The sequence below is a fragment of the Zootermopsis nevadensis genome, unplaced genomic scaffold (genome assembly GCF_977971745.1).
Source record: "Zootermopsis nevadensis isolate Lab colony 2312 unplaced genomic scaffold, Znev_1.0 Znev_ptg000001l, whole genome shotgun sequence".
Lineage (NCBI taxonomy): Eukaryota > Metazoa > Arthropoda > Insecta > Blattodea > Termopsidae > Zootermopsis > Zootermopsis nevadensis.
Genome location: NW_028259133.1, coordinates 7,865,440 through 7,892,058, shown reverse-complemented (window position 1 = coordinate 7,892,058; position 26,619 = coordinate 7,865,440). Strand labels below are relative to the sequence as shown.

At 35.8% G+C, this 26,619-nt stretch overlaps 1 protein-coding gene and 1 long non-coding RNA gene across 7 annotated transcripts in view; one reads left to right on the top strand and one right to left on the bottom strand.

The window, feature by feature from the left end:
- The window catches only part of Abd-B (Homeobox protein abdominal B), a 314,220-nt gene that overhangs the window by 119,104 nt on the left and 168,497 nt on the right, over window positions 1-26,619 (bottom strand). The gene's annotated exons all lie outside the window — the stretch shown is intronic.
- The window catches only part of LOC110830622 (uncharacterized), a 32,608-nt gene that overhangs the window by 1,426 nt on the left and 4,563 nt on the right, over window positions 1-26,619 (top strand). The window contains exons 2-3 of the long non-coding RNA XR_002543308.2: window positions 23,722-23,801; window positions 25,695-25,814. This is a non-coding gene — a long non-coding RNA (uncharacterized LOC110830622). The remainder of the gene's footprint in view (window positions 1-23,721; window positions 23,802-25,694; window positions 25,815-26,619) is intronic.

Genomic DNA, 26,619 nt, shown 5'->3' with positions numbered 1-26,619 from the left:
ATCTCTAAGAGTGATACCATATGAAATGTCGAATCTAGTTCTTATTCGACTATTGACATTACGAAAAAATGAAGATTTTTTTGGTTCTGAAGCCATGTTGAAATACATCTAGATAGCAATGTTTTGCAGAAACACGCTGTTTCCGAAACGTTGTTATCTCGTTACTGGTATAAACGTAACCAAAGCCTTAACATCATCCTCACGGCCATGAGAACTTCAAATATCACAAAATGAAAATTAATTCTAATTCTAATTTACGAAATTCAGATATCGATGTTGATCTTCGGGGTTCTAAAGCCGTATGGTCTTGTATATAGATACGGTCCATCAATGTTTCAGAGAAACATACTGTATCCAACTTTATCCCTGAAGATGGAGACAGTGTGTTTCTCTAAAACGTTGGTGTCTATCTAAAGGTCTACACAGCATTAAAAATCATAAGATCGCCATCGTTACATTCACCGCTGCGAGAACCTCACATCTTAAAATTTGAGTATGCCAAATTAAACCTAAAAAAATAAATGAAATCTTACAAAATAGTAACAGCCTGTGACATATATTGGCACTTGGAGCCAAACGATTGCCTCAGATGTTAATGTAATGCCGACCTTATGGACAAATCCAGGCCAAATAAAACTAAAATTAGTGCAGTAATAAATTATCTACATGTTGAATGCTTGGTATGCATTGATAATGATATTGATTCATTTTAATTCATTAAATTTACTTATGTGCTCGATAACAGCAAACCAAGGCCAACTACAGCCAAGAACTAACCAAGAACAGTCCAATAAAACATTAAAACAATGGATAAATTACGTTAGAGATCAAAAGAAAAGAAAAATAAACATTTTAACAGGATCCGGATACGCGAAAGAAAATGGACGAAAAACAGACAAAGAAAGTTAAAATAACGTTTATTTATAAATAATGTTATAACAGTCCGCAATCCCAATATATTCTTTGTTAAAATTGTCATTGCTATTTCAAACAGATGATAATAATTTAATTCAATTAATTTATTTAAGTGTTTGCCAAAAACGAGAAACCAGTAACAGGCGCACACTGACAATACATACAAATAATAATTAAAAATAATAATGAAAAATATTACAAATACAAAAGGCAAACAGATTAACTAAATATATAAATGTGCCATATTAAATGTAACAGCCAAATACAGGCAAACACAAAATAGAAAACAATATGATACAAAAATAGATGTAATGAAAATAATGCAAGTAGACTACCTAGGTAAACACTAATATAAATGTAAAACGCTAATGAAATACAAAGAACAAAATAATAGCAAAAATTAAACTTAAACAGTTAATCAATCTTGATAATAGTAAATGTCAGGAAATGAGTCAGAACTTAATGTAGTGTCATTCAGTCAGGTTAACTATATTTCAATTCAATTCAATTTATTTATTAAAGTGCTTGACAACAGCAAAAAAGGCCAATAACAGCCAAGCACTAGCAACAATAAACATAACAATACAAAAACAAACAAACAACGAACTAAATATATAAATGTACAATATAATAATGATAACATCAATTCATTAATTTATTTCAAAATAATTAACAGTAAGTGAGCTAAATAGTATGCCTGAAAGTGAAACATTAAAATACAAAAATAAAACAAATAAACTACTTATGTAAATACACAAATAATTAAATCATTTATTGCATAATAATCAACAAGCAAATGAGCCGAATAATATGTCTAAGTATATAGTAATTAAATTAAAATCAGCTAAAAATAAACAATACATACAAAATGAAACTTTAATTACAAGAAAAGAAAATTAGCTAAATAAAATGCCTGAACAAAATATTCTCCTTGTTAAAAATGTCGATGCGCTGACAGACTGCATTGGCAGCAGAAACACAACCTAAACAAGGGACTAGCCTTAAAACTACGATGAACAAAAAACGTAAAGTAGTCTCTAATGGATGTAGAGGGAACACACAAAGAAACTGAATCCAAAACGGATGGGCAGCAAATTTTGCCTTTAAATATATTAATGAGAAATAGAGCATCAAGATGGCTCCTCCTCAGGTGGAGTGAAAGAAAATTTAACCTAACTAAAACTTCTTCATTATAGTCACCTAGGCCATTAAAAAATCTGGCGTGACATAAAGCAACACATTTCCTTTGAATTCTTTCAAGTTTGGTAGAATCAGTGGAAGTAATGGAATTCAAAGTAACAGATCCATATTAATAATATTCAATTCAATTCATTTATTAAAGTGCTTGACAATAGCCAAAAAGGCCAATAACAGCCAAGCACTAAACCAGAGTACAGGATAAAATATAATAAATAATTAAATTCATTTCAATAATAATAAAAGTAAAACGTTACAAATACAAAAGCAAACAAACAAACAAATGGAACTAAATATATAAATGTAACATATTTAATAATATTTCACAGGTAAATGGGCTAAATACCATACCTAAGTAATATAATTCAATTCAATAATACTAAATAAAAACATTAAACAATAAAAAACAGAAGAAACTTACAAAATTAAATACCACAAAGTAAGATGCAGTCAGCACAACATGATGTATAAATAATAATAATAATTTCATTTATCTCAATAGCAATAACAGCTGAAAGTCAAATTATTGCAGCACAGAATCAATCGATAAACACTAAATACCATGCAGACAAAATATTAAAAAACGATACAGACAAAAAATGCAGATTATGTCAGCAATTTGAGGAAAGAGCAGACCACGTTTGGATTCCCATTGCTGACCAAAGAGCAATGTATACGACATGATCATGTCTGTACTCATTAACTACGTAGTTGCTTAGAAGTGTAGAGTAGGTCTACATTGATTTGTAGTATTTCAATTCTTAAGCATCTGAATTGTATCGATAAAACAGGCTAATGCAGGCAGGATATCCATCTCTTGCATACCTTTGAGGCTTCTACTAACAATGCATTCTGGAAGGGCCTGTCTGTCAAAATGATATCTTCTTTGGATTTCACACGCCACCAGGACGACAGAAGCGCCGTCATCAGCTTGCCTCGCCAAACCTTTACGAGGTGGTCGCCGTAATTTCATGGCCCATAAAATTGCGTGTAACGGTGCTCTTTTTATACACCATCTTTCTCACTCCACTTCCCACATTCTCACTTCACGAAAATAAAGAATAAATAAAAACAATTTAAGTCTTGTATAATCTGGTGTGATTGTTCCTTGCGTGTTGGTAATAATCTCCATTAAAAAGTAATAAGTGAATTAATTTGTCAGTCACGCTAGTACTGTGTCAGAACGATTATGAACTACAATTAATTGCAGTGGTTTTTATGCGTGCCGCGATCCATAATGTTAAAGCGTTCTGTAATTTAATGCTTACGAGGCGAAATCTTTTGGAACATATAACATTGTATCACGCATTCCCAGCGTCTGTTGTGATGCTCACATGTTATATATGTACGTATGTCTGTAATAATCTACATATTATTATCTTATACAATGATTAAGTTGACATTACTATAAAAATTGCTTTTTTCTGCGTTGTTGTGTCGTATAGTCTGGTAGAAGATTACTGAAGTTTCAGAAGTGCTTGCTACCTCAATCATCAGGATGATAAGTAAGCCACCGTAAGCACTTCAAATTTCACTATATTATTATACTTAAATATTAGAATTAATGTTAGATAAATAAACTGATGATTTAAATGTATGTTTAGCGTTGTTTTAACATTTGGATACCTTGAAATATCTTCATTGAATTAGCATTATTGCAACGAAAGAACAACATAATCTAACCTGTTTATTAGGCAAAATAAGTGATATATATCACAACATATTAAGCTTAATGGTTCGTGAATAATTTGCTTTACTTCACTGGAATTCAGATTTCACATCATTACAACCCCTGTAAGAAGACAAATTTTATGTAAATGACGCAAATGAACGTGGATAAACAAGTCATAAAGTATAAGTCACACAACAATTAATTTAATTCGTGATACTATTTTTATGACTCGAGAATTTTCTTTAAATTATTTTTACCTATATTTGCAAAATTTTATTTAAATAGTTGTTAATCTAACTGTATCTAACACACGGTGACAAGTTAAAATTTGCTTGTAAATGGTTTTCAACAAAAATATTTCGCTCCTCACTTAAATATTTAGTTGTAACGCAGCATATTCTAGGCAATGCTGTTTTATTTCATGTGACAAATAAGGATTTATGTTAATTATAAAACAATTATGATCTCTAAGTTGTACAGAAGAGCGAATTAGCATTTATTCTACTTTTCTGCTCTCCGAGTGTTCTGTGACGCTTCCCACTAAAATTCTGTGTGAATCTCTTTCCTCCACAATTCAGCCTCATTTCCAGCCGATCGCAGTTCCCTGCATGTCGTTATCCTGACAATACTCTTTGGGCTGTGCGAGTCACAAAGTTCCTCGTAGTATCACTTACTTCCCGAGTATGTACAGCTGTTTCTTTGCTTATGCGACAGTCTAATACTCAAAGGTTACCGGACGGAGGGCTGAGATTCGGCCGTTCCGGTAACCTCTGGAATGGAAATAAGTGAGTATAATTTCTGTCAGTAGGACAATTAACCCCCACAACATCGCGTATATGAAATATACTACAAGACAGAACAATGCTAATAACACTAAGCCTTCCACATCCGTTATTAATTGGTTCCTTACAAACGCGACGAATAAAGAAGTTTTAAAATCTATGACAAAATTACAATTCGCTCCGGGGACATTATAATTCGTCATCAAATTAACTTATGGTAAATAAGTAGAGGGTTTAGACTATTTGAAGGGCATTTTTACGCAGATATATAATTTATTTACTGTATACAGATATGGAAACAAATTATTTTAAAGGAAATAACTAATATTTTAATAATGTTACTGAAGAATCCTTAATACAAATGTTGAGGCCTGAGAATCATACGTCTTCTTGAACAAGGAATCTAGACTGGATTGTAGCCTTCTTAATTTCAGTAAGAACTTTCTCTTAGAAATGTAGATCAGATTCTCTATTTCTAATAACCGTTCCTGTTCCATCTTTGGAACGAGCAATAAATTTCAATTTCGTTTTAAAATTCGTACCTACTCTCAGTCTCTTAGCTTTGTTAATTGATAGAGCAGACACAAGCACTATTTTGATAAAAAAGTAATTAAATATATTTGAAATAAATAAAAGACAATCGACAGCCTTGCGAAACTAAGTGCTGTCGTCAGTTTGAGGCTTGTGCGCAACTGCGTGCTGTGGGAGTCGTGTTTACTAATGCCGCGTAATTAAAAATCCACAGAAAATGGTCACCGACAACGGACATGAAAATATGTTAAAGAGTAACCGACGGATGTCAGAAACAACGGACTCAAATTCGACAGATAACGAAGGCTTGTCTGTATAACCGCGATATATTGCAGAACCAGAAAATTCTGGTGTTTGCGTGGTGCTTTCCGGCGTATTGAAAGAACTTTTATACTCCTGGGGAATTAATTTTATTGGAAGTGTATTACACAATGCAAACTAAGGTGAATGAATATGAGAAAACATAAATTTATTCTCTCTTTGGATATTAACATAAAGATATATTGATCTATTTTCGTTATACGCGAGAACATAAACCATAAGCTATCACGATGCAAAGTAAGGCAGAGACCTGTCATCACTGTGCACTGCACGAAGCACGTCAATTTCATATTCCTCAAAGCATTAAAAGTAGTGTTTGGAGACGAGATGTTGATGAGGGCTGTATAAAGAGGTTTAGAGGGATGGGTAAGGCATATGAGATGGAGGGACCACCTGTGAAGACGAAAATCCCATCTCCGCTGTTCCCTAAAACCCTTTTCCACATTTTCCTCACACAACTCCTCAAAGGCTTTCAAAATTTCCTTCCTTTTCCCCTCCAGCCTCAATTTCCTTTCCTTGCGTTGTTGCTGGGCTCTTCCGCTGATTCTCAAACACTGAATCTACGCCGTAAAAAACGGACGTAAACTTCATGTCATTTAGATTTATAAGAGTAATTCAAATGACCAACAGTTTATTATACTGCGCCATTAATGTGTTATTTTCATGAAGTCCAATTAAAATGGAGGGTAAAGTGACAGATTATGTATAACATACGAATGTTTAAAATAAACAAATATAAATGTCTATGACTATTCCATAATCAGTTCATAGGCTTGTCTCTTACGTTTGGTATCTATAAACGTAAAGATTCAAATACACAAAACTATTACTTTATCTTTTGTTTCGTGTGGTTATGAAATGTAATCTCACACGGTAAAAGATGTTTAGGAGTGTTTGAGAAGAGGATACTGAAGAAATTATTTGGAACTAACATTGATAGGGAAGAACAGAAGGCTGGAGGAACCTGCATAATGAGGAGTTTCAAAAGTCGTTCTCTCCACCAAACATTGTTAATCAGATCAAATAAAGGAGGGCGAGATGGGCACAGCATGTAGCACGCATGACAAACCTCGTTCACAATGGTTGGAAAGTTAAAATGAGACAGCACTTGGAAGACCCAGTATAGACTTTAAGCACACTATGTATTAAAAAGAATCTTACTTATAGCCCTTGGGGGTGATGGACTAAATTAATCTGACTCTGACTAGTGGCGGACTCTTTTGAGCATGTTAATAAAAAGCATGGTTTCCTTGTCTGCGGCAAGTTCTTGACCAACTGAGCGATCGTTAGCTTTTCGATAACTATGGGTCACAGATGTAATAAATTACAGCTAGGCCTCAACCTAGGCCTATGACTAATATGACTCTACTGTGGGAATCAGACCGCATAACTGTCCCAAAATTTCAGACGTAGCACTATTCAAATAACATATGAAACGTGTATTTAGAGGGAAAGACTAATTTACGAAAAGTCTCTGTATTTTCCTCGTGTATTTTATTACGTAACTCTTTAAGAGGACATCGCTACCGATAAGCCATGTCTCCATTATATTCACTCTGAATTCCTCCCGTGAATGTTAATTAACATGGCAGTAGTGCGAACTTATGATGTGAGGAAACCCAGCACCACTTAGCATAGTTCTGCAATCGTTAATAGCCAAAGTTTAATTTGAGCTAGAGCACCAGTCTATGAGTACATGTAATGGGCGCTGATGCAAAGCTCCGAGCATCCTACTCCAAAGGACTAAATGCCATGTGGTCAGCATAACACTCTGACAGTATTACCCCCGAGAAAACCATCCTCGCCTCCCGTCAAAGCGGTACCCACTGGATTTATGGACTGAGTGGGCACCATCGCCTTTCGCGGGCGCAGTGAAATAAAATTCTGCTTCTACCGAGAGTCGAACACTGGCCGTCAAGCCAATAACCAAGTTTTTGTTATAAAACTAAAACAAAAAATGTCCGGTGAAGTGTAAATGGTTTACATGGATAGAATTTAATGTCTAGACAACTCACTAGCGAAATATAACCCGATTATAATTATTTTTAACCTTCACTTAGCAGATACCTTCTTGAGAAGTTACCAGTGGCTCAGTCGTTCAACTAATTCACAAATTCCCTGCACATCTTGCAATCCACACGTTCATCACCGTCTTCACAAGAGCCAACCACTGAACTCTATCCTGAGCCAGATAAATCCAGTCTAAAAAAATGTTATTCCCCACTTTAATCTTGAATCGCTCAAGTGGTCTCTTGACTTTAGGTTTACCGACAAAAACTTTGTATGCATTACTCATTTTTTATGCGTGCTACTTGGCTTGCAGATCAAATCCTCACAGCTTTATTCGCCATATTAGATAAAGTGTAAATGTACAATCGCTCATTTTCAAAAAAACGAAATATGCAGCAGAGTGGTTAGCAGATCTAGCTCATAGGTGGGAGGGCCAAGGTTCAAATCTCGGTCCGGAGAACTACCCAGGCTGAGGCAAAAATGTTTTGGACATATTCACCTACGAATGATGTCGGTTTTATCATTGATGTGACAGAGCATGTTAATATTGTAAATCAAGACCGGGAGGATAAAGGGCATTCCAAATCATTCACATGAAATGATTAGGGGGCCACCTTATCTCTTGTTTAATTTTCATGAATTATTGTACGTAAACCGCCATAAGCAAACGGTAAATGAAAAAATAATACTCTTTTCAACACAAGTGAAACACAAGACATAACACAGATGTAGTTACGATATAAACTAGGAGAAGTAACTACCTAAATATCCATCACGAGAAAATGAACTGCTTAAGATTATCTGACAGTATAGTATACAACAAAGTTAACTGCCATATATACTCAGACATAATAACGAACGTTTTGGAAATTTGTTGTTTACGTTCATTCATATATTTTCTTTACACAGAGACCCTTGTTCCCTCCTTCCATATTAAGCTATGTAAGCAAACGTTGAATCTTGATGACAGATCCCAAATGGCACACTCGGCAACCACAAGTTCTGGAAGAGGTATGGACCAATAATAGAAGATACGATAAATTCAGACATGTTGGCATCGTCTTGTGTGGTCCAATGCTGTGCCAGCTCTATACCAAAGATAAGAGAAGAGCAGAATCATTGATCGTCTCGTTCTACATGCAGCGAGTACAAAAACAATGAAAATCTGAAAAGGCAGTTCCTTGATTATTGTACGCTTCTTGAATGAACGAGGAAGAATACAAGTTCTAGAAACAACGCAAAAGTTTGCGTTGATGTCAATGATATAGTTACAGCGATCATCAGTCGTAATGATTTTACATACAGACTACAACCCAAGTTAATATGAAATGGGCCCTGTGTTTAATTAAACACCACGCTATGAAGAAATGTAGTGAGGCGGAGAGAGTGTAAAATTCTTAGTCTCCAAAATAAATCTAGCTTGTGTAAATTGTAAGCTTAAATCAACAATAATAGTAACAATAGTAATCAGAACAACTACAAGGAACTGAGTCATGTTTGCAAAGAAACGACAGCAGTTATCAGGTCTACGATATGCTGGTGTCGGTTATTTTAAAACAGTGACTACTGACCTGTAATTAAGATAATTATGATAAATCGTATCAGAAAGCAAAAACGGTACCTGCACATACTTACAAAGTAATCAACGTACTTATTGGTTTAAATATATTCTATAAGGCACCTGAATCTTAATGTCTGAAATAAGCGTATTTACTTTTTAATCACCAAATAACTTTCATTGCCTTAACATTGGACACGGCCGTTTCTAATCATCTCTCCTGCATTCCTAAATTACCAATGCATTTGAGTCTCTAGAACTTTCCGTCGTTTCAGCGCTTTGCAGTTGATACGCACGTTGGTAAGTAGTCTTACAACCAATATATACTCCAACTTAATCCTCACGTGTTACAGGACACTTTAACTAAATTATGAAATTCGTCAGTAAGGTACTTTATTTTCGAAATATTTTCACTCAGTTCTGATATTTAAAAAATAGAGAAATCCAGTACCATGTTATTAACAGTGTGAAACTGCGTCTATAAAGAACACAGAATATATTGAGCGTCCTATTCAAATGTTCACTAAAATACTTATCAGCTTTCAGGAGTAGAATTACATTTTTAGCTGACAATAAATACGACTTTGAAGCATGTCAAATCAAAGATGAACTTTTTTTCCCTTGGGCAACGCGATGCAGATAAATAACAAATTCTAGCAGCGTTCTTCTATCAATCAGAAAACGACATTGTTAGTAAGATCATAGAAGTCTTTTAAGCCTGTATACTGAAGAGAAAAATATTTCGATTTTGATTCTATAACTTCGACATATTCACAAATCCATCATGTCTGTACGCACTGATATGATCGTTTGAATAATAACTAACCCTGAGTTCCTTGATCGACGCGTTGCTTAAGATCAGAGTTAGTCGGTATATCGACAAAGCTACTGTTTTGACCACCGAGGTCCGATTATCGGCGGGGCAGTATTTTTCTCTTCGCCAGAACGATCAGGTTGGCTTGGAGCCCATCCAACCTCCTACCAAAGGGTTTTTTATTCAGAAGTAAATTCCGCCATAATGCGAAGTTACGCACTCAATCGTGCTTTAATTTTTACAAATCTTACTTTTTAATAGAGTTTCTTCAGTGGTTTTATAGCTCTCAGGACAAACACCAAAATGTTTCTTAAGCATCATTAGTAAATGTGAGGTTACATTCCGGAGGTTTTAAAACGATGTCTGTTAGTTCGTGTATATTATGTTTTAAAGTTTAAAGTTTTATACTCTAGAGAGTTAAAAAGTTTGGCCACTTTGTCCGTTCACACACATAGTTTTTGTTGGGAAAGTCAGCACAGAGTGAAGTCGTACCGACTCAGTTGTCCTTAGAAACAGTGACGTCGCACAAGAAGTGTAGCAGGGTGGAGGTGTTCCATCTATCGTAAAATGATCCCTCGTCCGTTTTAACTTGTGTATGCTTTCCGCTACAGCAGCATGATGGCTGAGGGCTGAAGCAGAGAGCATTTCAACAGCGCACGATAACCGTGTATTGCCACTTTAGCCGTCTCTCTCTCTCTCTCCTTTCTATTCCTTCCTGCACTAAAAGCCTGCGACTCTTTCCCAGGCTTCTTGAAGAGTGGAACCTAGTTCCTACAGGACTTTTAACAAGGTCTACCTCTTCTATTCCAATCAGGCATCTGCAGCACAAAAGCTTGCTTGCCTGAGTGGGATGGGGGAGTATTTTATACCACCAGGGAGCTTCTGCCATTGTTCAGCCGTCTTACATTTTACGGGAACCTTTTGTTTCAAAATGGGGGCTATTAAGTGTACAACTACTAAAAGGATAACATTGATACTTAAAAAGGATGCTCTTTACTTAAATATCGGACTCAAGTCGTACTTGTCACGTTAGGATTCAACGTAGATAAGGAATGTAAGTTATATTATATTCAACTGTTCAACACTTCACTATAATACACTTAATGGGCATCTGTGTGCCCTCCTTTGAAGGAATTCTTTACAAAATATTGTGTTTAAAAGAATGTGTTTAGCTACGCTTACGCTTGGTGGGAAATTATAATGTGTGATAGAGGAAATGCTAATGTTAAAATTTTGGGTCTAATGCTCGCGAGAATGGTGAAAATTGCTTTTCGGTAGATAGTGTTACGGCGATCAAATCGAGGAGAATAATGTCGCCGAGGCATATAGTTTAATGGGGGAGATGAGAAATAGAAATATCACAAGGGAAAAGAGCACATGAGAGGAATAGTCTTAGATAGGATGATAATAATAAAACGGAACTTAAAGAAAGATGACGTGGAATGAATTAAACTGACTAGGATGGGGACCATTGGCGAGTTCCCTAAACTAACCGAATTACAAGTAACTTATTAGATTCTGTAAAATGACTCTACACCATCAAGTTACTTAGAAAGTAAAAACTTTACGAACAGACAGACAGAGGTGGCAGAGGACATAGGTGTTTTCTGCAAATTTTAATTTCGAACGCACATACAAAAAAGAAACAAAGTGAAAATAAATCGTATTAGTAGGCCTATATCTAAGTGTGCAAAATAATTTGTCAGGATTTTTGACTTTATACTCGCTTCTGTAAAACAGAATGGACTTCTGAAATTTGAAGATGGTACTAGGGTTGCAAGATTTCATCTATCATAAAATACAATTACATTCAGTGGGAAGGGATTTAATTTAAATAAGCGATCTAAGATGTGATGAGCCAAAACTCAAGATACAAATTTTCAGTGCCATCACCACCATTAATATCAGAGTCCTTGTTCAGACACAGTGGCTATTCTGAACCCTTGATATGACAGAAAGGATAAAGGCTTTATCCATAGGGGCCCATCACTGGAGCAACTCTGCTCTGGGTTTAATTAAAAGTGGGAGGGGTGCAGAGGAACCTCTCATTTAGAGGAGGAGCGTAAAATTCTTTACATGCAGGGTAGTAGTTTGATGTGCGGCTCTCGTTGGTACAGTGGGTGCACATGCAAAGTAGCCCAGCATCCCTCGTGAAGTTTATCCTCTTCAACGGTGTCACGAAGAATCTTAAACGTAGAACACATGCACAGTGGAGGAATAAATAGTATTAAGCGACGAGTGACGCTACCAGCGAATTCTTTGAAAATATTTTGGAACATGTAAAGTGAAACCGTACACCGGTTCTTCTCTGTGAGGAGGTGAGGTCATATTTATCTATTTATTTATACCAACAACGTTGACGATAAAATGATTAATTAATAGCTAATTAAATGTAAAGGATGTAGTAGTAGGCGGTATTGGTGTAGTTTAAGATTCTATCAAGGTATTTGCCTGAAAAAGCTGAGTAAAACCACAGAACTGTCACGATGGTCGGTGTCTTGGCCGAAATTGAACGCGGAACCTCCTGGCAAACCTAACTACTGGACCGCTAAATTCGGCAAAATCAATTCTGTTTTACTCGCTCAAATGAACGCTTACCTGCAGCAGTAAGGCTTCAAACATTGGTCGGTTTTATTGATGTACACCCATACAAGACGCTGGCAAAACAGAGAATTAAAATTAAAAGTCGAGTATGTCTACTGATATTTTCCACCGTCGCATGAGTTCTGTCTCTAGACGCATGCACACTTCATTTCTCAGTACTGTGTTAAACGAGACTGTAGACGCTTCACTATGGAAACCTGCTTCTTTCCTTAATTTATCTCTTTGTTCGGCAGCTTGACACTTAGCACGCTACTACACTAGTGCACTGGAAGCAAAATAACTACGAGCCTTAGCTACGTCAATGTATGATGAATAGGAAAGGTGAAAAGGTAGGTAGAAATCAAGACTCTGCTATCGATTTGTGGTCTTTGACTCCGTACCCGCACTTAGGCTGGCTTTCCAGCAAGGTGTGTATTTGTGTCGTCAATGAAGTTTAAAGATGTATTGTGATGAATATACTACCCTCATGTAGCGCATTCCATTATGAAATTTTTACAAACATTTCTAAGAAGCACACACACATACACATACACACACACACACACACATATATATATATATATATATATATATATATATATATATGCTTTGGTATAGATCGTAAATAGATTGGACTTGTTCAGTATGCCTGGGTCGAAACAAACAAGTACATGCGAACTTAAAATGTAAAAAGTAATACTTAAGTGTTCCCAGAGCTCACGACTGGGTTAGGGTTAGTGAAACGCTTAACGCTTCTATCAAATTTACTCTCAGAATGAATAACTTGGGGCTCTGGGAGAGTCGGTAGGGTTCAAACACGTTCCAGACACCAGGCTGTGGTCAGTGTGAAGTCCCAAAATCCTTATTAAAACATGTGTATTTACAAAACAGATACAAAATCTTAGGCGTATGTCGCAGAGAATCTAGCTTCTCTACAAATCTGATTATGCTAGTGAGTTGTCTTGGGGTCATCTTTCACAGACTTATCGGAGTCTGCCCATTCACTCCGCTCGAACGCACCCACGAATATGCCACCACTGCTAGACATAACTCTGAAGTTTACAATTAGCAATTAATTTACTGTAGATGAAGCTTAAATAAATCCCAATTAATTTGTTTAAAAGAAAGAAATGAAATATGTTTCTGTCATGTTAGTTTTAATAGATAATATTTTACTTTAAAGGTACGTGGCCCAAACACAAATTGAAGGATAGTTCCAGGAAAATCGGTTCTTTTCATCTGTGTGTTTAGATCTGGAACCGTCGGACTGAAAAATTAAAAGAAAAGCTTAATTCACTCTGGGGAAAACATTACTTATACTCGTCTTGGCTTTTCTTCTTCTTCGTCGTACTGCCTCATGACTGAGGCGTCGTGTCCTCGAATTGCAGGGCCCGACAAATCTCCTGTCGCCATTCTTCCCTGTCCGGTGCTTTTGTAGTGGCGTCTCGGAGCGAATTTCCAGTGAGCACGCTCACTTGATCTATCCATCTCCCTGGGCATCTTCCTCTTGGCCTTTAACCCTGGACCTTGCCTTCCAGGACTAGTTTTTCTAGGCCACTTTCTCTTCGCATAATGTGCCCAAAATAGAGCAGGATTCTGTCATAGATTTGGGTTTTCTATAGACTATCAAAACGAAGAAATTTCTGCAGTTTTTTCATAACACCTATTTTTCAGGATTAACATCTTAACTGAGACATAAAAGCAAACTGCAAAGTCCAAACACTGAATTACACTTACTTATAACTAAATCTGTTTTCTGTAAAGCAATGTTCTGAGAGGCATATTACTCCCGCCGTGGGGCGCCGGTGAGAGAAAAACTGTTTTTTTTTTTTTTTAGCATTGTCTTCTTTTCTCTTTCGCACATGTCAAACAGCAAATTCCTTAACTCCAATAAATATAAGGGTTTTTTATAAAACGACAATAAAGTGCTTCAATGTCGGGATGTAGAAGAATGATTAGATCAAATTATAGGATAATTCGCCGGTTGTTTTTATTTACCATTGAGTGAACGGTCCGTCGTGAAATGATCTACCATTTGTTGTTGATCGCTGTAGGTCAGAGTGGTAAGACTCTATTCAGAATATCTGATACGTACTCAAAGCTTTTAAGATGTAATATACAACACGTACGTGTATCTCCCGAGGGATCAGAGGAGATTTGGAACCAGAATATACACTGCTGTCTGCCTACAAAACCTGCGATGTAAAAACAGCCCAATGTAAAGGCCGCAGCTGTATACAGACACCCGCAGAACAGGGTCCAGCAATTAAAGAAGCTCATTCAGACTGAATGACGCCTGCACACGAGCGGCACTTTAACTTAATGAGCAACCCAAGTCTTCTTCAGCCATATACAGACGAAAATCTAATTAACGAAACGGCTGTTAGCAGCTCCAGCTTCGAGCTTCGTGGAACCCAAACAAAAAGTGCGATGTTGGCTTACATTCGCCACACTAGATTAAAATACAGTTTCGCAGGAAGTGACACGAGACTGTTAATAATATACTTCTATCTCTTTATTTATTATATAAGCAGCTTTAAAAAGACCGATAAATTTAACTGGAATAATTTATACTATATCTTAATCTCTCACCGCATCTCTTCCATTCTTTTTCACTTTTGTACGTTTATTCTTTCCTTTTCTTTCCGTATTCAATTCTCATACTTTCCTCTTTTCTTCTTATAATCATTTCTCTTCCCATTTTTTCTTTTATCTCTTTCGCACTTTTATCCCTATCTTTGCTTTCTCCCGTATTACGTGACACACCTATTTGAAATATGACGTAAAACTTAAGTCATTCACAACTAATATCATACACCCATAGAACTTTGTAATATGAGTATAAAACATATTAGCCTCTAGGTAAAATATCTCTCAAAACACGTCACAGAAGAACAATAAAAATATCAGCCAAACTCATATTAATTAATCAATGCTTTCCGCGAAGTTGCAGCAAATTTAAATAGCCTGTCTTCCCTTTGACAAGAAGCAAATATCTAAGAACGCGAATATATAAGTAGCCTTAATAAATAAAGAATTTACTAACTAACTAGGTGACTTAGGGAATCTGAAGCTTCATCATAGAAATTAACCAAAGCCCTCCACCGGCCCCTGTCCTGAGCCAGCCAAATCCAATCGCATTCAACTCCTATCTCTCACAGATCCGCTTGATATTATACTCTTGTTGTAATTATATATATAGCAGAGCTCTGACAGAGAAATTAATGCGATGTACAGCGGCCTGAATCAAATCAAACGTTTCGCCTACGTCACTAGCTTATGCATAGAATGGAAGACAAATGCTTATATAACGTAAACAAAAAACGATACCTTAGGACATCGAGTTACAAAGTTTTGCCGCTAGGAAAAAATGTTTATAGTCTAGACTGTATGTGCTTCCTTAACGCCTCGCCCCACACCCTTCTGAACCCTTCTTACTATCATTTCTAACGAACTTGAAATACACGGTTTCGTTCCGTTGCCTTATCTAGAGCACGTAATTTACCCGTATAACACATGTTTTTAAATATCTAGAGACATTTCGTGTTCAATCAGTATCATCAAATTGCCAAATTACCTACTAATATTAATATTATTTATAACACCGGGTTTAAATGAGTTTCGCATAAGTTTGCGTTAGCTGGTTTCAGGACAGGCATAAATGAATTAAACGCTACCCTGCTTCAGTATTACCTCTGGGGAACACAGTAAGCACAGAGCATAGAGTATTTTAACTTGGAAATTTTATTACGTACGAAGCGTGTGGAAGGGTACCATTACTTAACATCCTGCTGTGAGCGTGCATATGATCCTGACTGTGCTGCTACCTGTTCTGTAGATTTTATCCACCCGGGCACAAAATTACAGAACACCTCTCTTATCTGACATGTATGTTAATTAGCGGGCGGAATAGAATGAGGTTTTTATGACTTGCACGGCTGCACACATTTAAAAACCCTAACAGTTGCATATAGTCTGTCTTTTACAGCTGTTACTCGGTTCACAAAACACTTAACGTAATCCGCTACACAGAATAGTCCGCAGAGGTGACAGAAATGGGTCTCAGCTAGACTTCATAACAATCGTACATCATAACACCACGTCATGATGGCGTAAAACAGTTGTGCATATAAGTTTCAATACATTAATAAACTCAGCACAAAATAGTGATTGTGGCCAGTTTCACAACCCTTCCGCCTTTATCTGTAGAGAAAGCTCACGTTACATATTTGATAATGAATAGAAGGAGTCGAGTGTGAATGTTAATATAGTTGTGCACAAAGGACTTTCAATGTTCACAGAAACTGTAATGCTTTTACATTCCGATAAAGTCATCACATTTCAGCAGAATACAGGTCACATGAATTCCAATCCTATAATTAATAACTGCTTAGTTAATTGTGGCCTACTGGCGACTATTTTCCTCCAGAAGTAAAATGTCCGACTTGATTATAGTAAAATTTGTTATTTAAATCAGTAACATAAGGGGTTATTTGATCACAATAACCGCGTTGTCCCAGAGTGGGTCTTGTTGCTCGAACAGTGAGATCATCGGTTCTATTGCAGTGAATATGATGGACAATGTTGTGTTGTTCTATGTAGGTAGAGGCCTAAGGTACAAGCTGATACCCCATCCAAGAAGTCCTACCAAATACAAAAAAAGGGTCTCGAAAGCTTGCAGAAAATGTTCCGGAAATGGCCTGAGCAGTAGTAGATTGCAACGGATCTATCTGTATTAATAAAATCATTATTTAACTAAACTAGTAAGCAAAATAAATGACACTTTAGGCCTACTTGATTTTATTTTAAGATCAGTTTATAAATTTAGACATATTTCAACTCAAATGTTAGAATTACTTGAATGACACGGTTACCTGAGCGACATTTATGTTATTTCCTGCCCCAATTCTTTCAAACGTGGTCCTTTCCACATTACCGACAGACAAATACTTGAATACAGGATACACATATAAAATCAATAGACTACGGGACTAAGGGAAGACAAAAATCAGATTCATCTTCGGTAGCCGTCATCAAATTTTATACTTCCAAGGCCATTGAAGGACTTCAAACCCCCCCCCAACCTTCCCGCGCGGCTTTAAGTCACCAAGCATTGTAACGCTGACAGTTCTAAGCTGTCTTCATTCACCTGAGCTCCATTGTCCGATTGGCAATGCTGTACGAATTCGCTCTTACCTTAAACATGAAATTTAGTGACGGTCATAAGACGCGTTTTAATATTTAAGTATGCTCTGAACATACGAAGAGGCTCTCCATAAATCTGTACTATAACTCTTGGTACACTGGGAGCAAAATTTACCCTTTGTATTGCCATTTGATAAGTAGCCAAAAAGGGATGTCGGTAGATTAGAAATTTATAAACGAAAAAGTTATGAAAAAATACACAAAACACTTTTTCCTTACGTTCAAGTACTGTAACAGGATAAATTCTTTATCGTAAGACAGTAGGCCATATTTTCTGCTATTAGTCTGACGGCAATGGTTATGTATTTCAAAGCTGTTGGAATAAATACCATCGCCCTGATGTTGGAGGCAGCAAAGACCTCTGAAACGTCGGCAAACTTCTATCAGACTACACGGCGCAACAATCCAGAAGAATCTTTTTTCAGACTCACCGCTACGAAAACCTCAAATCCTACATAAACACTATCTATTCTGAGAAAACCGTTGATATGGATGGGAGAAATATAGCGTACGCCCTATCTGAAACTGAACCTAAACACAACCGGCAGTGTTAATTACGTAAGTCAGCCAATAAATAATTATATTTCCTGAACAATTTGTGATCGCTCAGGTAGTAAAGAAATTACCCTTCTTTTACAGAACCAAGCCCTTTATTCCGATCACAATGAAAGCATTTCACGTTTTCAAACGAGTTCCGTTATGATCCATTTTAATGTTATCTTCAAATATACGCTTAAGCCCTCCAAGCATTCTTTAATCTTCAGGTTTACCAACTGAATTTTTTTATTAATTTCTTGTATGTTCATGGGTGCTACATATTCCGTCTATCTCATCCTCGTCGACTTGATAATCTGAATAATGTAATAATGTCTATTTCGTGAAGAATAAAAATTATGACTTTCTCGATTGTGACCTTCCACTTCACGACGCTGTGTGATTTTGTAGGTAGCTGTCAACGTTTCGGAGAAATCTTTCGCCCATAAGGTGAAGGCGACATGTTCCTTCGAAATACTGATAGCCACCCAAGACTACACGGTGTCATAACCCAGAAAAAACAAAATGTAAAATGCCAGCTTAGTTGATGGCACAAATATAAAAAGGTATAAACTTCCTAATTATGTATTTTCTATCCTCTTCCTACTTCTATACTACGGTCAAACTTTGTCAAAAGCGCCTTGTTCTCCAAAAACCGTAAGCTATGTTTGTTCCTTACGGTGCATGCATAATTTCCACACCCATTGTCTGTTATTCAAAACTTAAAACCATTCTAATCTTCCCATCTTGATACTGTACCTGATTTAAAATTGAGTAGAAATATTGTAATACTTTCTGTTGTGATGAAAGCTTGTACAGAACACGTTGCCTATTCTCTTATTGAAAAACATATTATAGAGAAATTATAGAAGTCTGCGTTTTAAAAGTAGCCTTTACGCCGACACGTGACATGAGCTGGACGTCATTTCACTTCATATAAGCCCACAGAACCAACAGCAAATGTTCCGAAGGAAAACTGAAAATCTCTCGTTGGTCGTGAGATGCTTGAGCGACAAGTGACCCCAGGTGTTGGAAAGAGCCTGTCTCCCTGCAACGAGTTTCCACCCTGGAGATTACTTCGTGCTACTTCACATCTCCCGGTTTAGTTAACTTTGAAGACGCCTGAGACCTTTAGAATATCCGTAAATATTTTCTTGCTAGTATCCGTAATTTCAAGTTGTTATTGAAGTCGTTACCATATTTATTATTTATCAATTCTTGCTTCATTTAACGACGCCGTTTCAATTGCAGAGATTAAATAACATCGAATGAGAAATTAAAATGAAGATTAGTTTAATTGTGTAAGTCTTTGGAAGTAGGCTACCTTCTACACCCTACTTGGCCTGTAGGTACATAAAAAACAAATCTTAGTAATATAATCTCCAAATCCGTTGATATTACAACCGAAAACAAGTCGATCTGTACAGTGTTGTTGTTGTACCAAATTGTTTATTATTTGTCGTGAGAAACTGTCAGTCTATGCCCAATGGAAAGTCTTGGATTGTGTAGTGTAGCAGACTACAAGACGTGGGATGCTTGATTATTCATAATTATTATCGGTAATGCACAACATTCTTAATCAATCACAGGTCGCTCAATGTAGAGCCCTTTTTACCTTTAAGTCAACACAACATTACGAAATGCATCTATAATTTTAACATAAACAAGCTAAGCCGACTATTTATTATGATTTAAGCTTATTACGTCTAACTAGCAGAATCATTCTTAAAAAGTTAACAGTCGCTCATTTGGTAAAGAAATTACTCGCCTTTTATGGAGACTACAGGTTTAATATTATTACCGGCCTATTGCCTACCATTCGACCCTACCCATTGTGAGTCAACTGCGGTCCACAGACTAATAATCTTTTATTTGTAACCTCCATTTTAATAAAATCTTTTGACTACAACTAAGAATCCGAAATGGTCTCTTTATTTCAGCTTCTTCCATTAAAATACTGTGTAAATTTGTTGTTTCTCCGATACGTGTTATGTCTCTCCAAGACAATCGACGTTTTTTGATCTCAATACTATTTGTGAAGAGAAAAATGAAGTTCCTCATTATACAGTATTGGTTCGGTATAACCTTATAATCCGAAGTGGAGAAAGGGTTTCTCCTAAATCTGAATTTGCTTTTAAAGTTTCTCGTATTGCTAATTTCGAATGACCATTGAAACTCAGTTACCTTACATGCACGAATTAAGCATAATATTCATAATGGACAGGGGAACTAAAACAGCTGTCAATAAAATACAAAAAATGGATTTAGCAGGAACACCTTACAGAAATGAATTGTTGAGCCCTACTCATTGACGGCAGCATAATATTAAAACAGTTTGTAGATTTCATGGAATACGTTGATTGAAGAGACTAGTCCCGGACTCTTGTGTAATAAAGTAAAGCAACTTCAAATTCCATAAAAGGCGATACTTTTTTGACTAAATCTTCTTCGACTACGAAGCCTAAATTTTCAAGAGAAACGCTTTACCAATGAACTTGTTAATTAGACAATATAATCAGCGCATTTAACTTAGGCTACAAGTTAAATTATTCTTCTCGAAAGCAACTTTCTAGAGTACATTTATTCTATTATACCTCATTGTTATAGGCATAGGTAATGATGATACTGACTATTATGTTATTCTGGGTTGTGACGTCGATATGCTCTCAGGTAGATACAAGCGTTTCGGAGAAACATACTGACTCTATTATCAGGGCTAAAGCCTGAAGATGGGTTGAAGCCCTGAAGATGGAGAAGGTATGTTTCTCCAAAACGTTTGTATCTACCTGGAAACATACCGGTGTCACAACCCAAAATAATATAATCGCTATATTCACTGCCATTAGAGCCTTAAATTTCACATACTGAGTTCTATTTAAAGCTCAGACAAATAATTTCAGTTATGCTCAAACGTGTAATCTCGTTTCACACAGTCTTATATGGGCTGGTTAAAATGCACATAGTCTGAAAGCCTCACGTAGGCTCCATATTTCACAATACAAAACGTTTTACACAGAATTTTATAGATGAAATTGTATTTAACCTCCTAAATTACCTCAAATGAATAGTGCCATTTCAGATGAATATTCATAAATAACGGTTTGACAATCCAATTGTATTCAGTAATTTTTTATGGAAATATCAGAATTTACTGTAAATCGTATTTAGCGTAACGAATGTCCCAAAACTAGCAGAGATGAATCTCTGTAACGTCATATTATGGTTCTAGCTCTTATAAATGTCCTGACTATAGAAAGGAATTGAATATAAGGCCCTGATGCAATATCACTGACGATATTTGTGCTATCAATCTGACGGCGTTCGGGTTATGGCACCGGTCTATATCTTTAAGTAGAAGCTGAGTCTCTATATAACTTTACTCCAGCAAGAAGCCTATTGCTTCTCGTTGCAGCTAATTTCAAACTCCTTCCATCTCGTTCCATTTCCCCCGTCATCCTTACCTCCTTCCTGTGTTTTATGTCTCGTACTTTCTGCCAACCTTCCAATCCTACGCGTCCTCCTCCTCCTTCATTTCCCACTTCCATTTTCCATTTTCTCGCTTAAAAGAAAACTTTATCTTCTCAAGGGAAGTATGATTTCCCCATTTTCCTGACACCCACATAAGAAAACTTCTATACGCTTTTAAGTAAAGTAAGGAACAACTTGTGAATATTCTCGCATATTATGTGTATATCTTATTTTATTTCTATCTCTAGGTGTTTTATCTAGCAATCTTCATTGACGATTCTATGAAACATTCACTTGAAAACAGACATGTTAAATGTTGCTTGCCGACGTAGTAGGAAAATTCCGAAAGTACTGATTCATCTCTGTAAATTATTGTAAAGTTAAGCGTTAGAACTAAAGTTTTAAATTAAACTATCGCATATAGGTATGAATGATTAAAATTTGATTTTCAGATCAACAGTTTTAGGAATTAGGACAGAATTATAAATAGAATTATTATTACTATTACGTTCAGAAATAGGCCTGTCATAATCAACGAATGAATCAAAACAGTTCTATTCAAGTACGCCTACCACTGTTTTTGCTGGTGTCATTATGGAACTGTTTGAAAAATCCGCTTACGATAATGTGCGTGCTACTGAGATGTTTTCGCTCAGTATTTGATACGAGTTTCTTGAACATAACAGTGACAAATACAAAATAACAAGAACTATTATGACACAACGTAATCGTACATATTTTTTAAGTTGAAATTATACTACATGCATACAACGGATGGTTTGCTCTTAGAGTGTCGCAATTCTTTTAGGTTTCCTTAATCACTAGTGTATTTCACCTATTTTCCTTTCTTGAGGAATAAAAGTAAGCTTAGAAGATCATCATGATACTGTCTCTGTTGGTTTTCACTTTCAACTTTTTAACCAAGTGGCAGATTTTCATTAAACTTGGCATGAATGTTATGTCATTAAAGGCCACTCCAATCTCAGACTTTAATTTCCTATAATTGTAATAAAATCATGAGGACAAATGAAACTGGGAGAAAGAAGCGACTCTATACAGCACCACTTAATATAGTTCACTGAAATGGTGTATGGTAATAAATAATTTAATATATTTATTTGTAGGCTGTAGGACAACAAAATGGCGTTTGTGTGAATATTTTCTTCAGCTATAACTAACACAATCTAGCATGGAGATAATCATAATTATTAAAGTATGCATGAAATAGTTTGTAATTAAAAATTACGAACATGATGACGGTGTGAAAGTTTGATGCAACATTTGACAAATGCGGTATTGCATTTTAATACAGTGACAAATACTTCCAAAAGCTAATAATCCGAAAATTAAAATATAAACTAATGATAGTAATAATATTTTGCAATAATTTTACAATGTTACAAGAGTTTGTAACGATAGTATGGACATCTCCTCTATGTTACGCTGCATTTCATTGCCATAATTTAAACTTACATTACTAAAGCATAAGACTAGAAATGTATGCATTAAGAGAGTAAACTTTCTTAGTTATGGGCGCACATATATTTTTAAGTAAGAGCAGGCATGGTTTCAACTGTGATTATGGATTAATTGTTGATAAAACAGCCCGCAAATGCTATAGACTAAATCTAGTAAGCCTAATTTATAATCTATTGGGAACATTTAATACGAATTACTCTCCCCCCCCCATTTCTCATACATGCTCCTACCACTTTATCCTCATTGATTTGATTATCCCAAGACTGTTAGATAGATATTACAAATTATAGAGTTCTATATTATGCAGTTTTCACCAATAACCTGTCATTACACATTACTTCAGCATCCTCTTCTCATCAGACACAATACTGTGAGAGACAAATTTTCACAACCATATAAAACACTAGATAAAAATATAGCTTTCCATACTATAATCTTTAAGTTTTGGATTACAGACGGAAAGACAAACGATCCTGAACTGCGTGGTAGCAAGGAGACATTGAATTTTATCTGCCTTCAATGTCTTCGTTAATGAAACTGAGATTTGTTTCAACTGTTCCCAAACAGATATACGTTGTCATATTTTATATCTCTTGTTGCAGATATAGTGAGCATTCTAACTGCAGATAATAACTGGATTTTTTGTTCGCAGGGTATTTGGAATGATAAATCATGGTCGCCATTTAAAAATTACTTGCAAAGGAGAGGACACTGCAATTCAGCTGTTGTTTGGTGGGTTTGGTAGTGACTGGTTATATACTAAGATTTGAATCGATATTTCATTACTAATCTAGGACTAACACTGATTAAACATGATCTACCATAAGCGGTTTACCATTCTTTTAAAAACGACTACATATTACTTTAATATTCACTTAATTATCTTGTTGGTTTTCCGTAGAGAAAAGAAACTTTGCGTATACGAGGGCGTTTCAAAAAGTAACAGCAAATTGACAATATTTCACGAAACGAATACCCAAGGCATTTCAAACTCCCGCACAGGGAAGATACGTTCTTAGAAAAGGTTTTGACACTGCCCAATAAATGGTGTGGCGTGCTTAATTGGAAGGGATGCAAGTACGAAATGGCGGCACCCTTAGCTGTGTGCACCGTAGAAGAGCAGCGAGCAATCATCAGATTTTTGTGGTCGGAGGGTGTGAAACCTCGTGAAATTCATAGAATAATGCTACATTGGCGAGAGAAGAGTGTACGAGTGGGTAGATGCGTTTAAAAATGGGCGAACATCAATCTGTGATGACCCACTTTCCGGTAGTCCATGATAACGCACGCCCTCACACCATTCGGAAATTGAGATTTCAGATCTTACATCCCTGACATTGCTTCCTCTGATTATCATGTGTTTGGACCCCTTAAGGACGCGTTGATTTGGGAATGACGACGAGGTCAAAGAAGCGGTGTATTCCTGGCTGAAGGCACAACCAAAAACATTTTTTCTGATGGAATAAAGAAGTTGGTGCAACGCTGTGAGAAGTGTATTGAAAAGGAGGGTGATTATGTAGAAAAATGACATATCATTTGTATCTCTAATTAAATTATATATCTCAAAATATTTAATTTGTTGTTACTTTTTGAAACACTCTCGCAGTATTTGTGGACACGTTTATAAATTTACGGTTGCAATTTTATGTGAATTCTGATAAACAACAATCAGTAATAGTCAAAGATTTAAGAAAAACTACAGCTGCTATACTATAGTATTTCATTTTTATAATCATGACCGAAATGAGAATATCAAAATAAAAAATATTATGAAAATACTGCATGCGCGTAGTCTTACCTTTCTATAAATGAAGAGAGGTCTACAGTATTAAATATCTAGTTTTGTATCTCACGTAAAGATAATTTTAAAAAAATGTTCATGGTAATATCACTGTAAAAACATAACACTTCATATGATAATTTTAAGAAAATTTTGTTCCTTGAGATAGAGTTAAATTTGGTAATGGTTCAGAAATAAATTATAAATTAATTTATCCTGCTATTAAACATTTATCTACTTCCTCAAATCTTTTGTTAAATAAGTCTATTTCTTTAAATTAAGTTGTTCTACAGAAACTTCCTCGTCTTCTTCATATGGTTTTCAGTGTAACAATATAATTTTAGCCTCTGCGTCCAGACCGACTCTGGATCCTACACGGCCTCTTATCCAATGGGTATCGGTGTTCTTTTCTGAGGGTAAACAGCGGCCAGGGTGTGATGCTGACCGCTTACCCGATCTAGTGCCGAGGTCAAGAATGAGCAGGAGTTATAACTCCTCCCCGCGGACTGCTTCACTTTATTTTTTTTACTTTACCACGGAATTTTCCTGGAGAGACTGAGGGAAACCACAAAAGGCTAGTCAGAATAGACGGACTCCGAAAGAAATTTGATCCCGGGACCTTCCCTAATACAATGTCGGATTTCTTACCACTCCACTAATGTTTATTGCCTATATTATTTTTTATCTTTATCCTCTGGATTAATGTATTGCTACATATGAACGAAAATTATAAATAACAGTCTATTTGTAAAACTAATGGGATTGTTATTTTTAAACGTAGTGTTTATTTATGTCATCAGATTCACACAAATTGCTTCCAAAGCCGTTGTCATAAAACATTTCAGATATCACCAACATAAGGCAGCGTGAGAAGTCGACGGATTTGTCAGACACGGTAAACATCTAATAAATTACTCTTCTGGTGTTCAGAAGACAATGGAATGGAAGGCGAAAAGATATTAAAGGTAAGGACGACCTAAATGTAGGTATAAAATATGGATGAAAATTATATAATTTCTGAGAAAAGAATCCCAGTCAACAAGGTCATGACATTAGTTATTTTATTTATAACTGAATATTTTTCAGGATCAATAATTGCCATTGAATACTGAAGTATTACATTAAATCCAAAAACCTGTATTTTTATTTTGTAATTATTTGATGAAGAATATATGGAAATCAGCTATATATATATATATATGCTTTTAGATCATGCGATTTTAGTAAACTAAATTGTCAGTTACTATTTAAGAGTAGTCGCTAATTTCGTTAACAACTTAAAAAATTCTGTAATTTTAAATCTTAGTTTCTAGATAGATCATATTCTGGAGCTACATCAGTCACGTACTGACCTACATAAACTGCTGCTGACTTTTTTGTGTTTAAATTTATTTAAGACAGCGCTGATTGATGTAAGTGCTTGGATATTATACGACTTATGCAAAAATTACAGTTCAATAAAATGATGTCTCATGTCCCACCTGCTACATAATAAAGTGTAAACAAATGGTTTTATATGTGGGATCGTTTCCATTTCCCGAACAGTTATAGCCTATCTAAATAAAAAAGGAGCAATTACAGCAAATGTTTTCCGCCTTGAAACTCTAAAACGGAAGCAGTCCATGTAGACACATAATATAAAGGGACAATAATTATTCATAAATCACATGGCACAGCACAGCACAGCAACACACAAAAACAGCGCCAAGAGAGACAGGGAGCAAAAGCACAGTAGAATGAGACAAAAAGAGCAGTTAACCAGACGGAAAT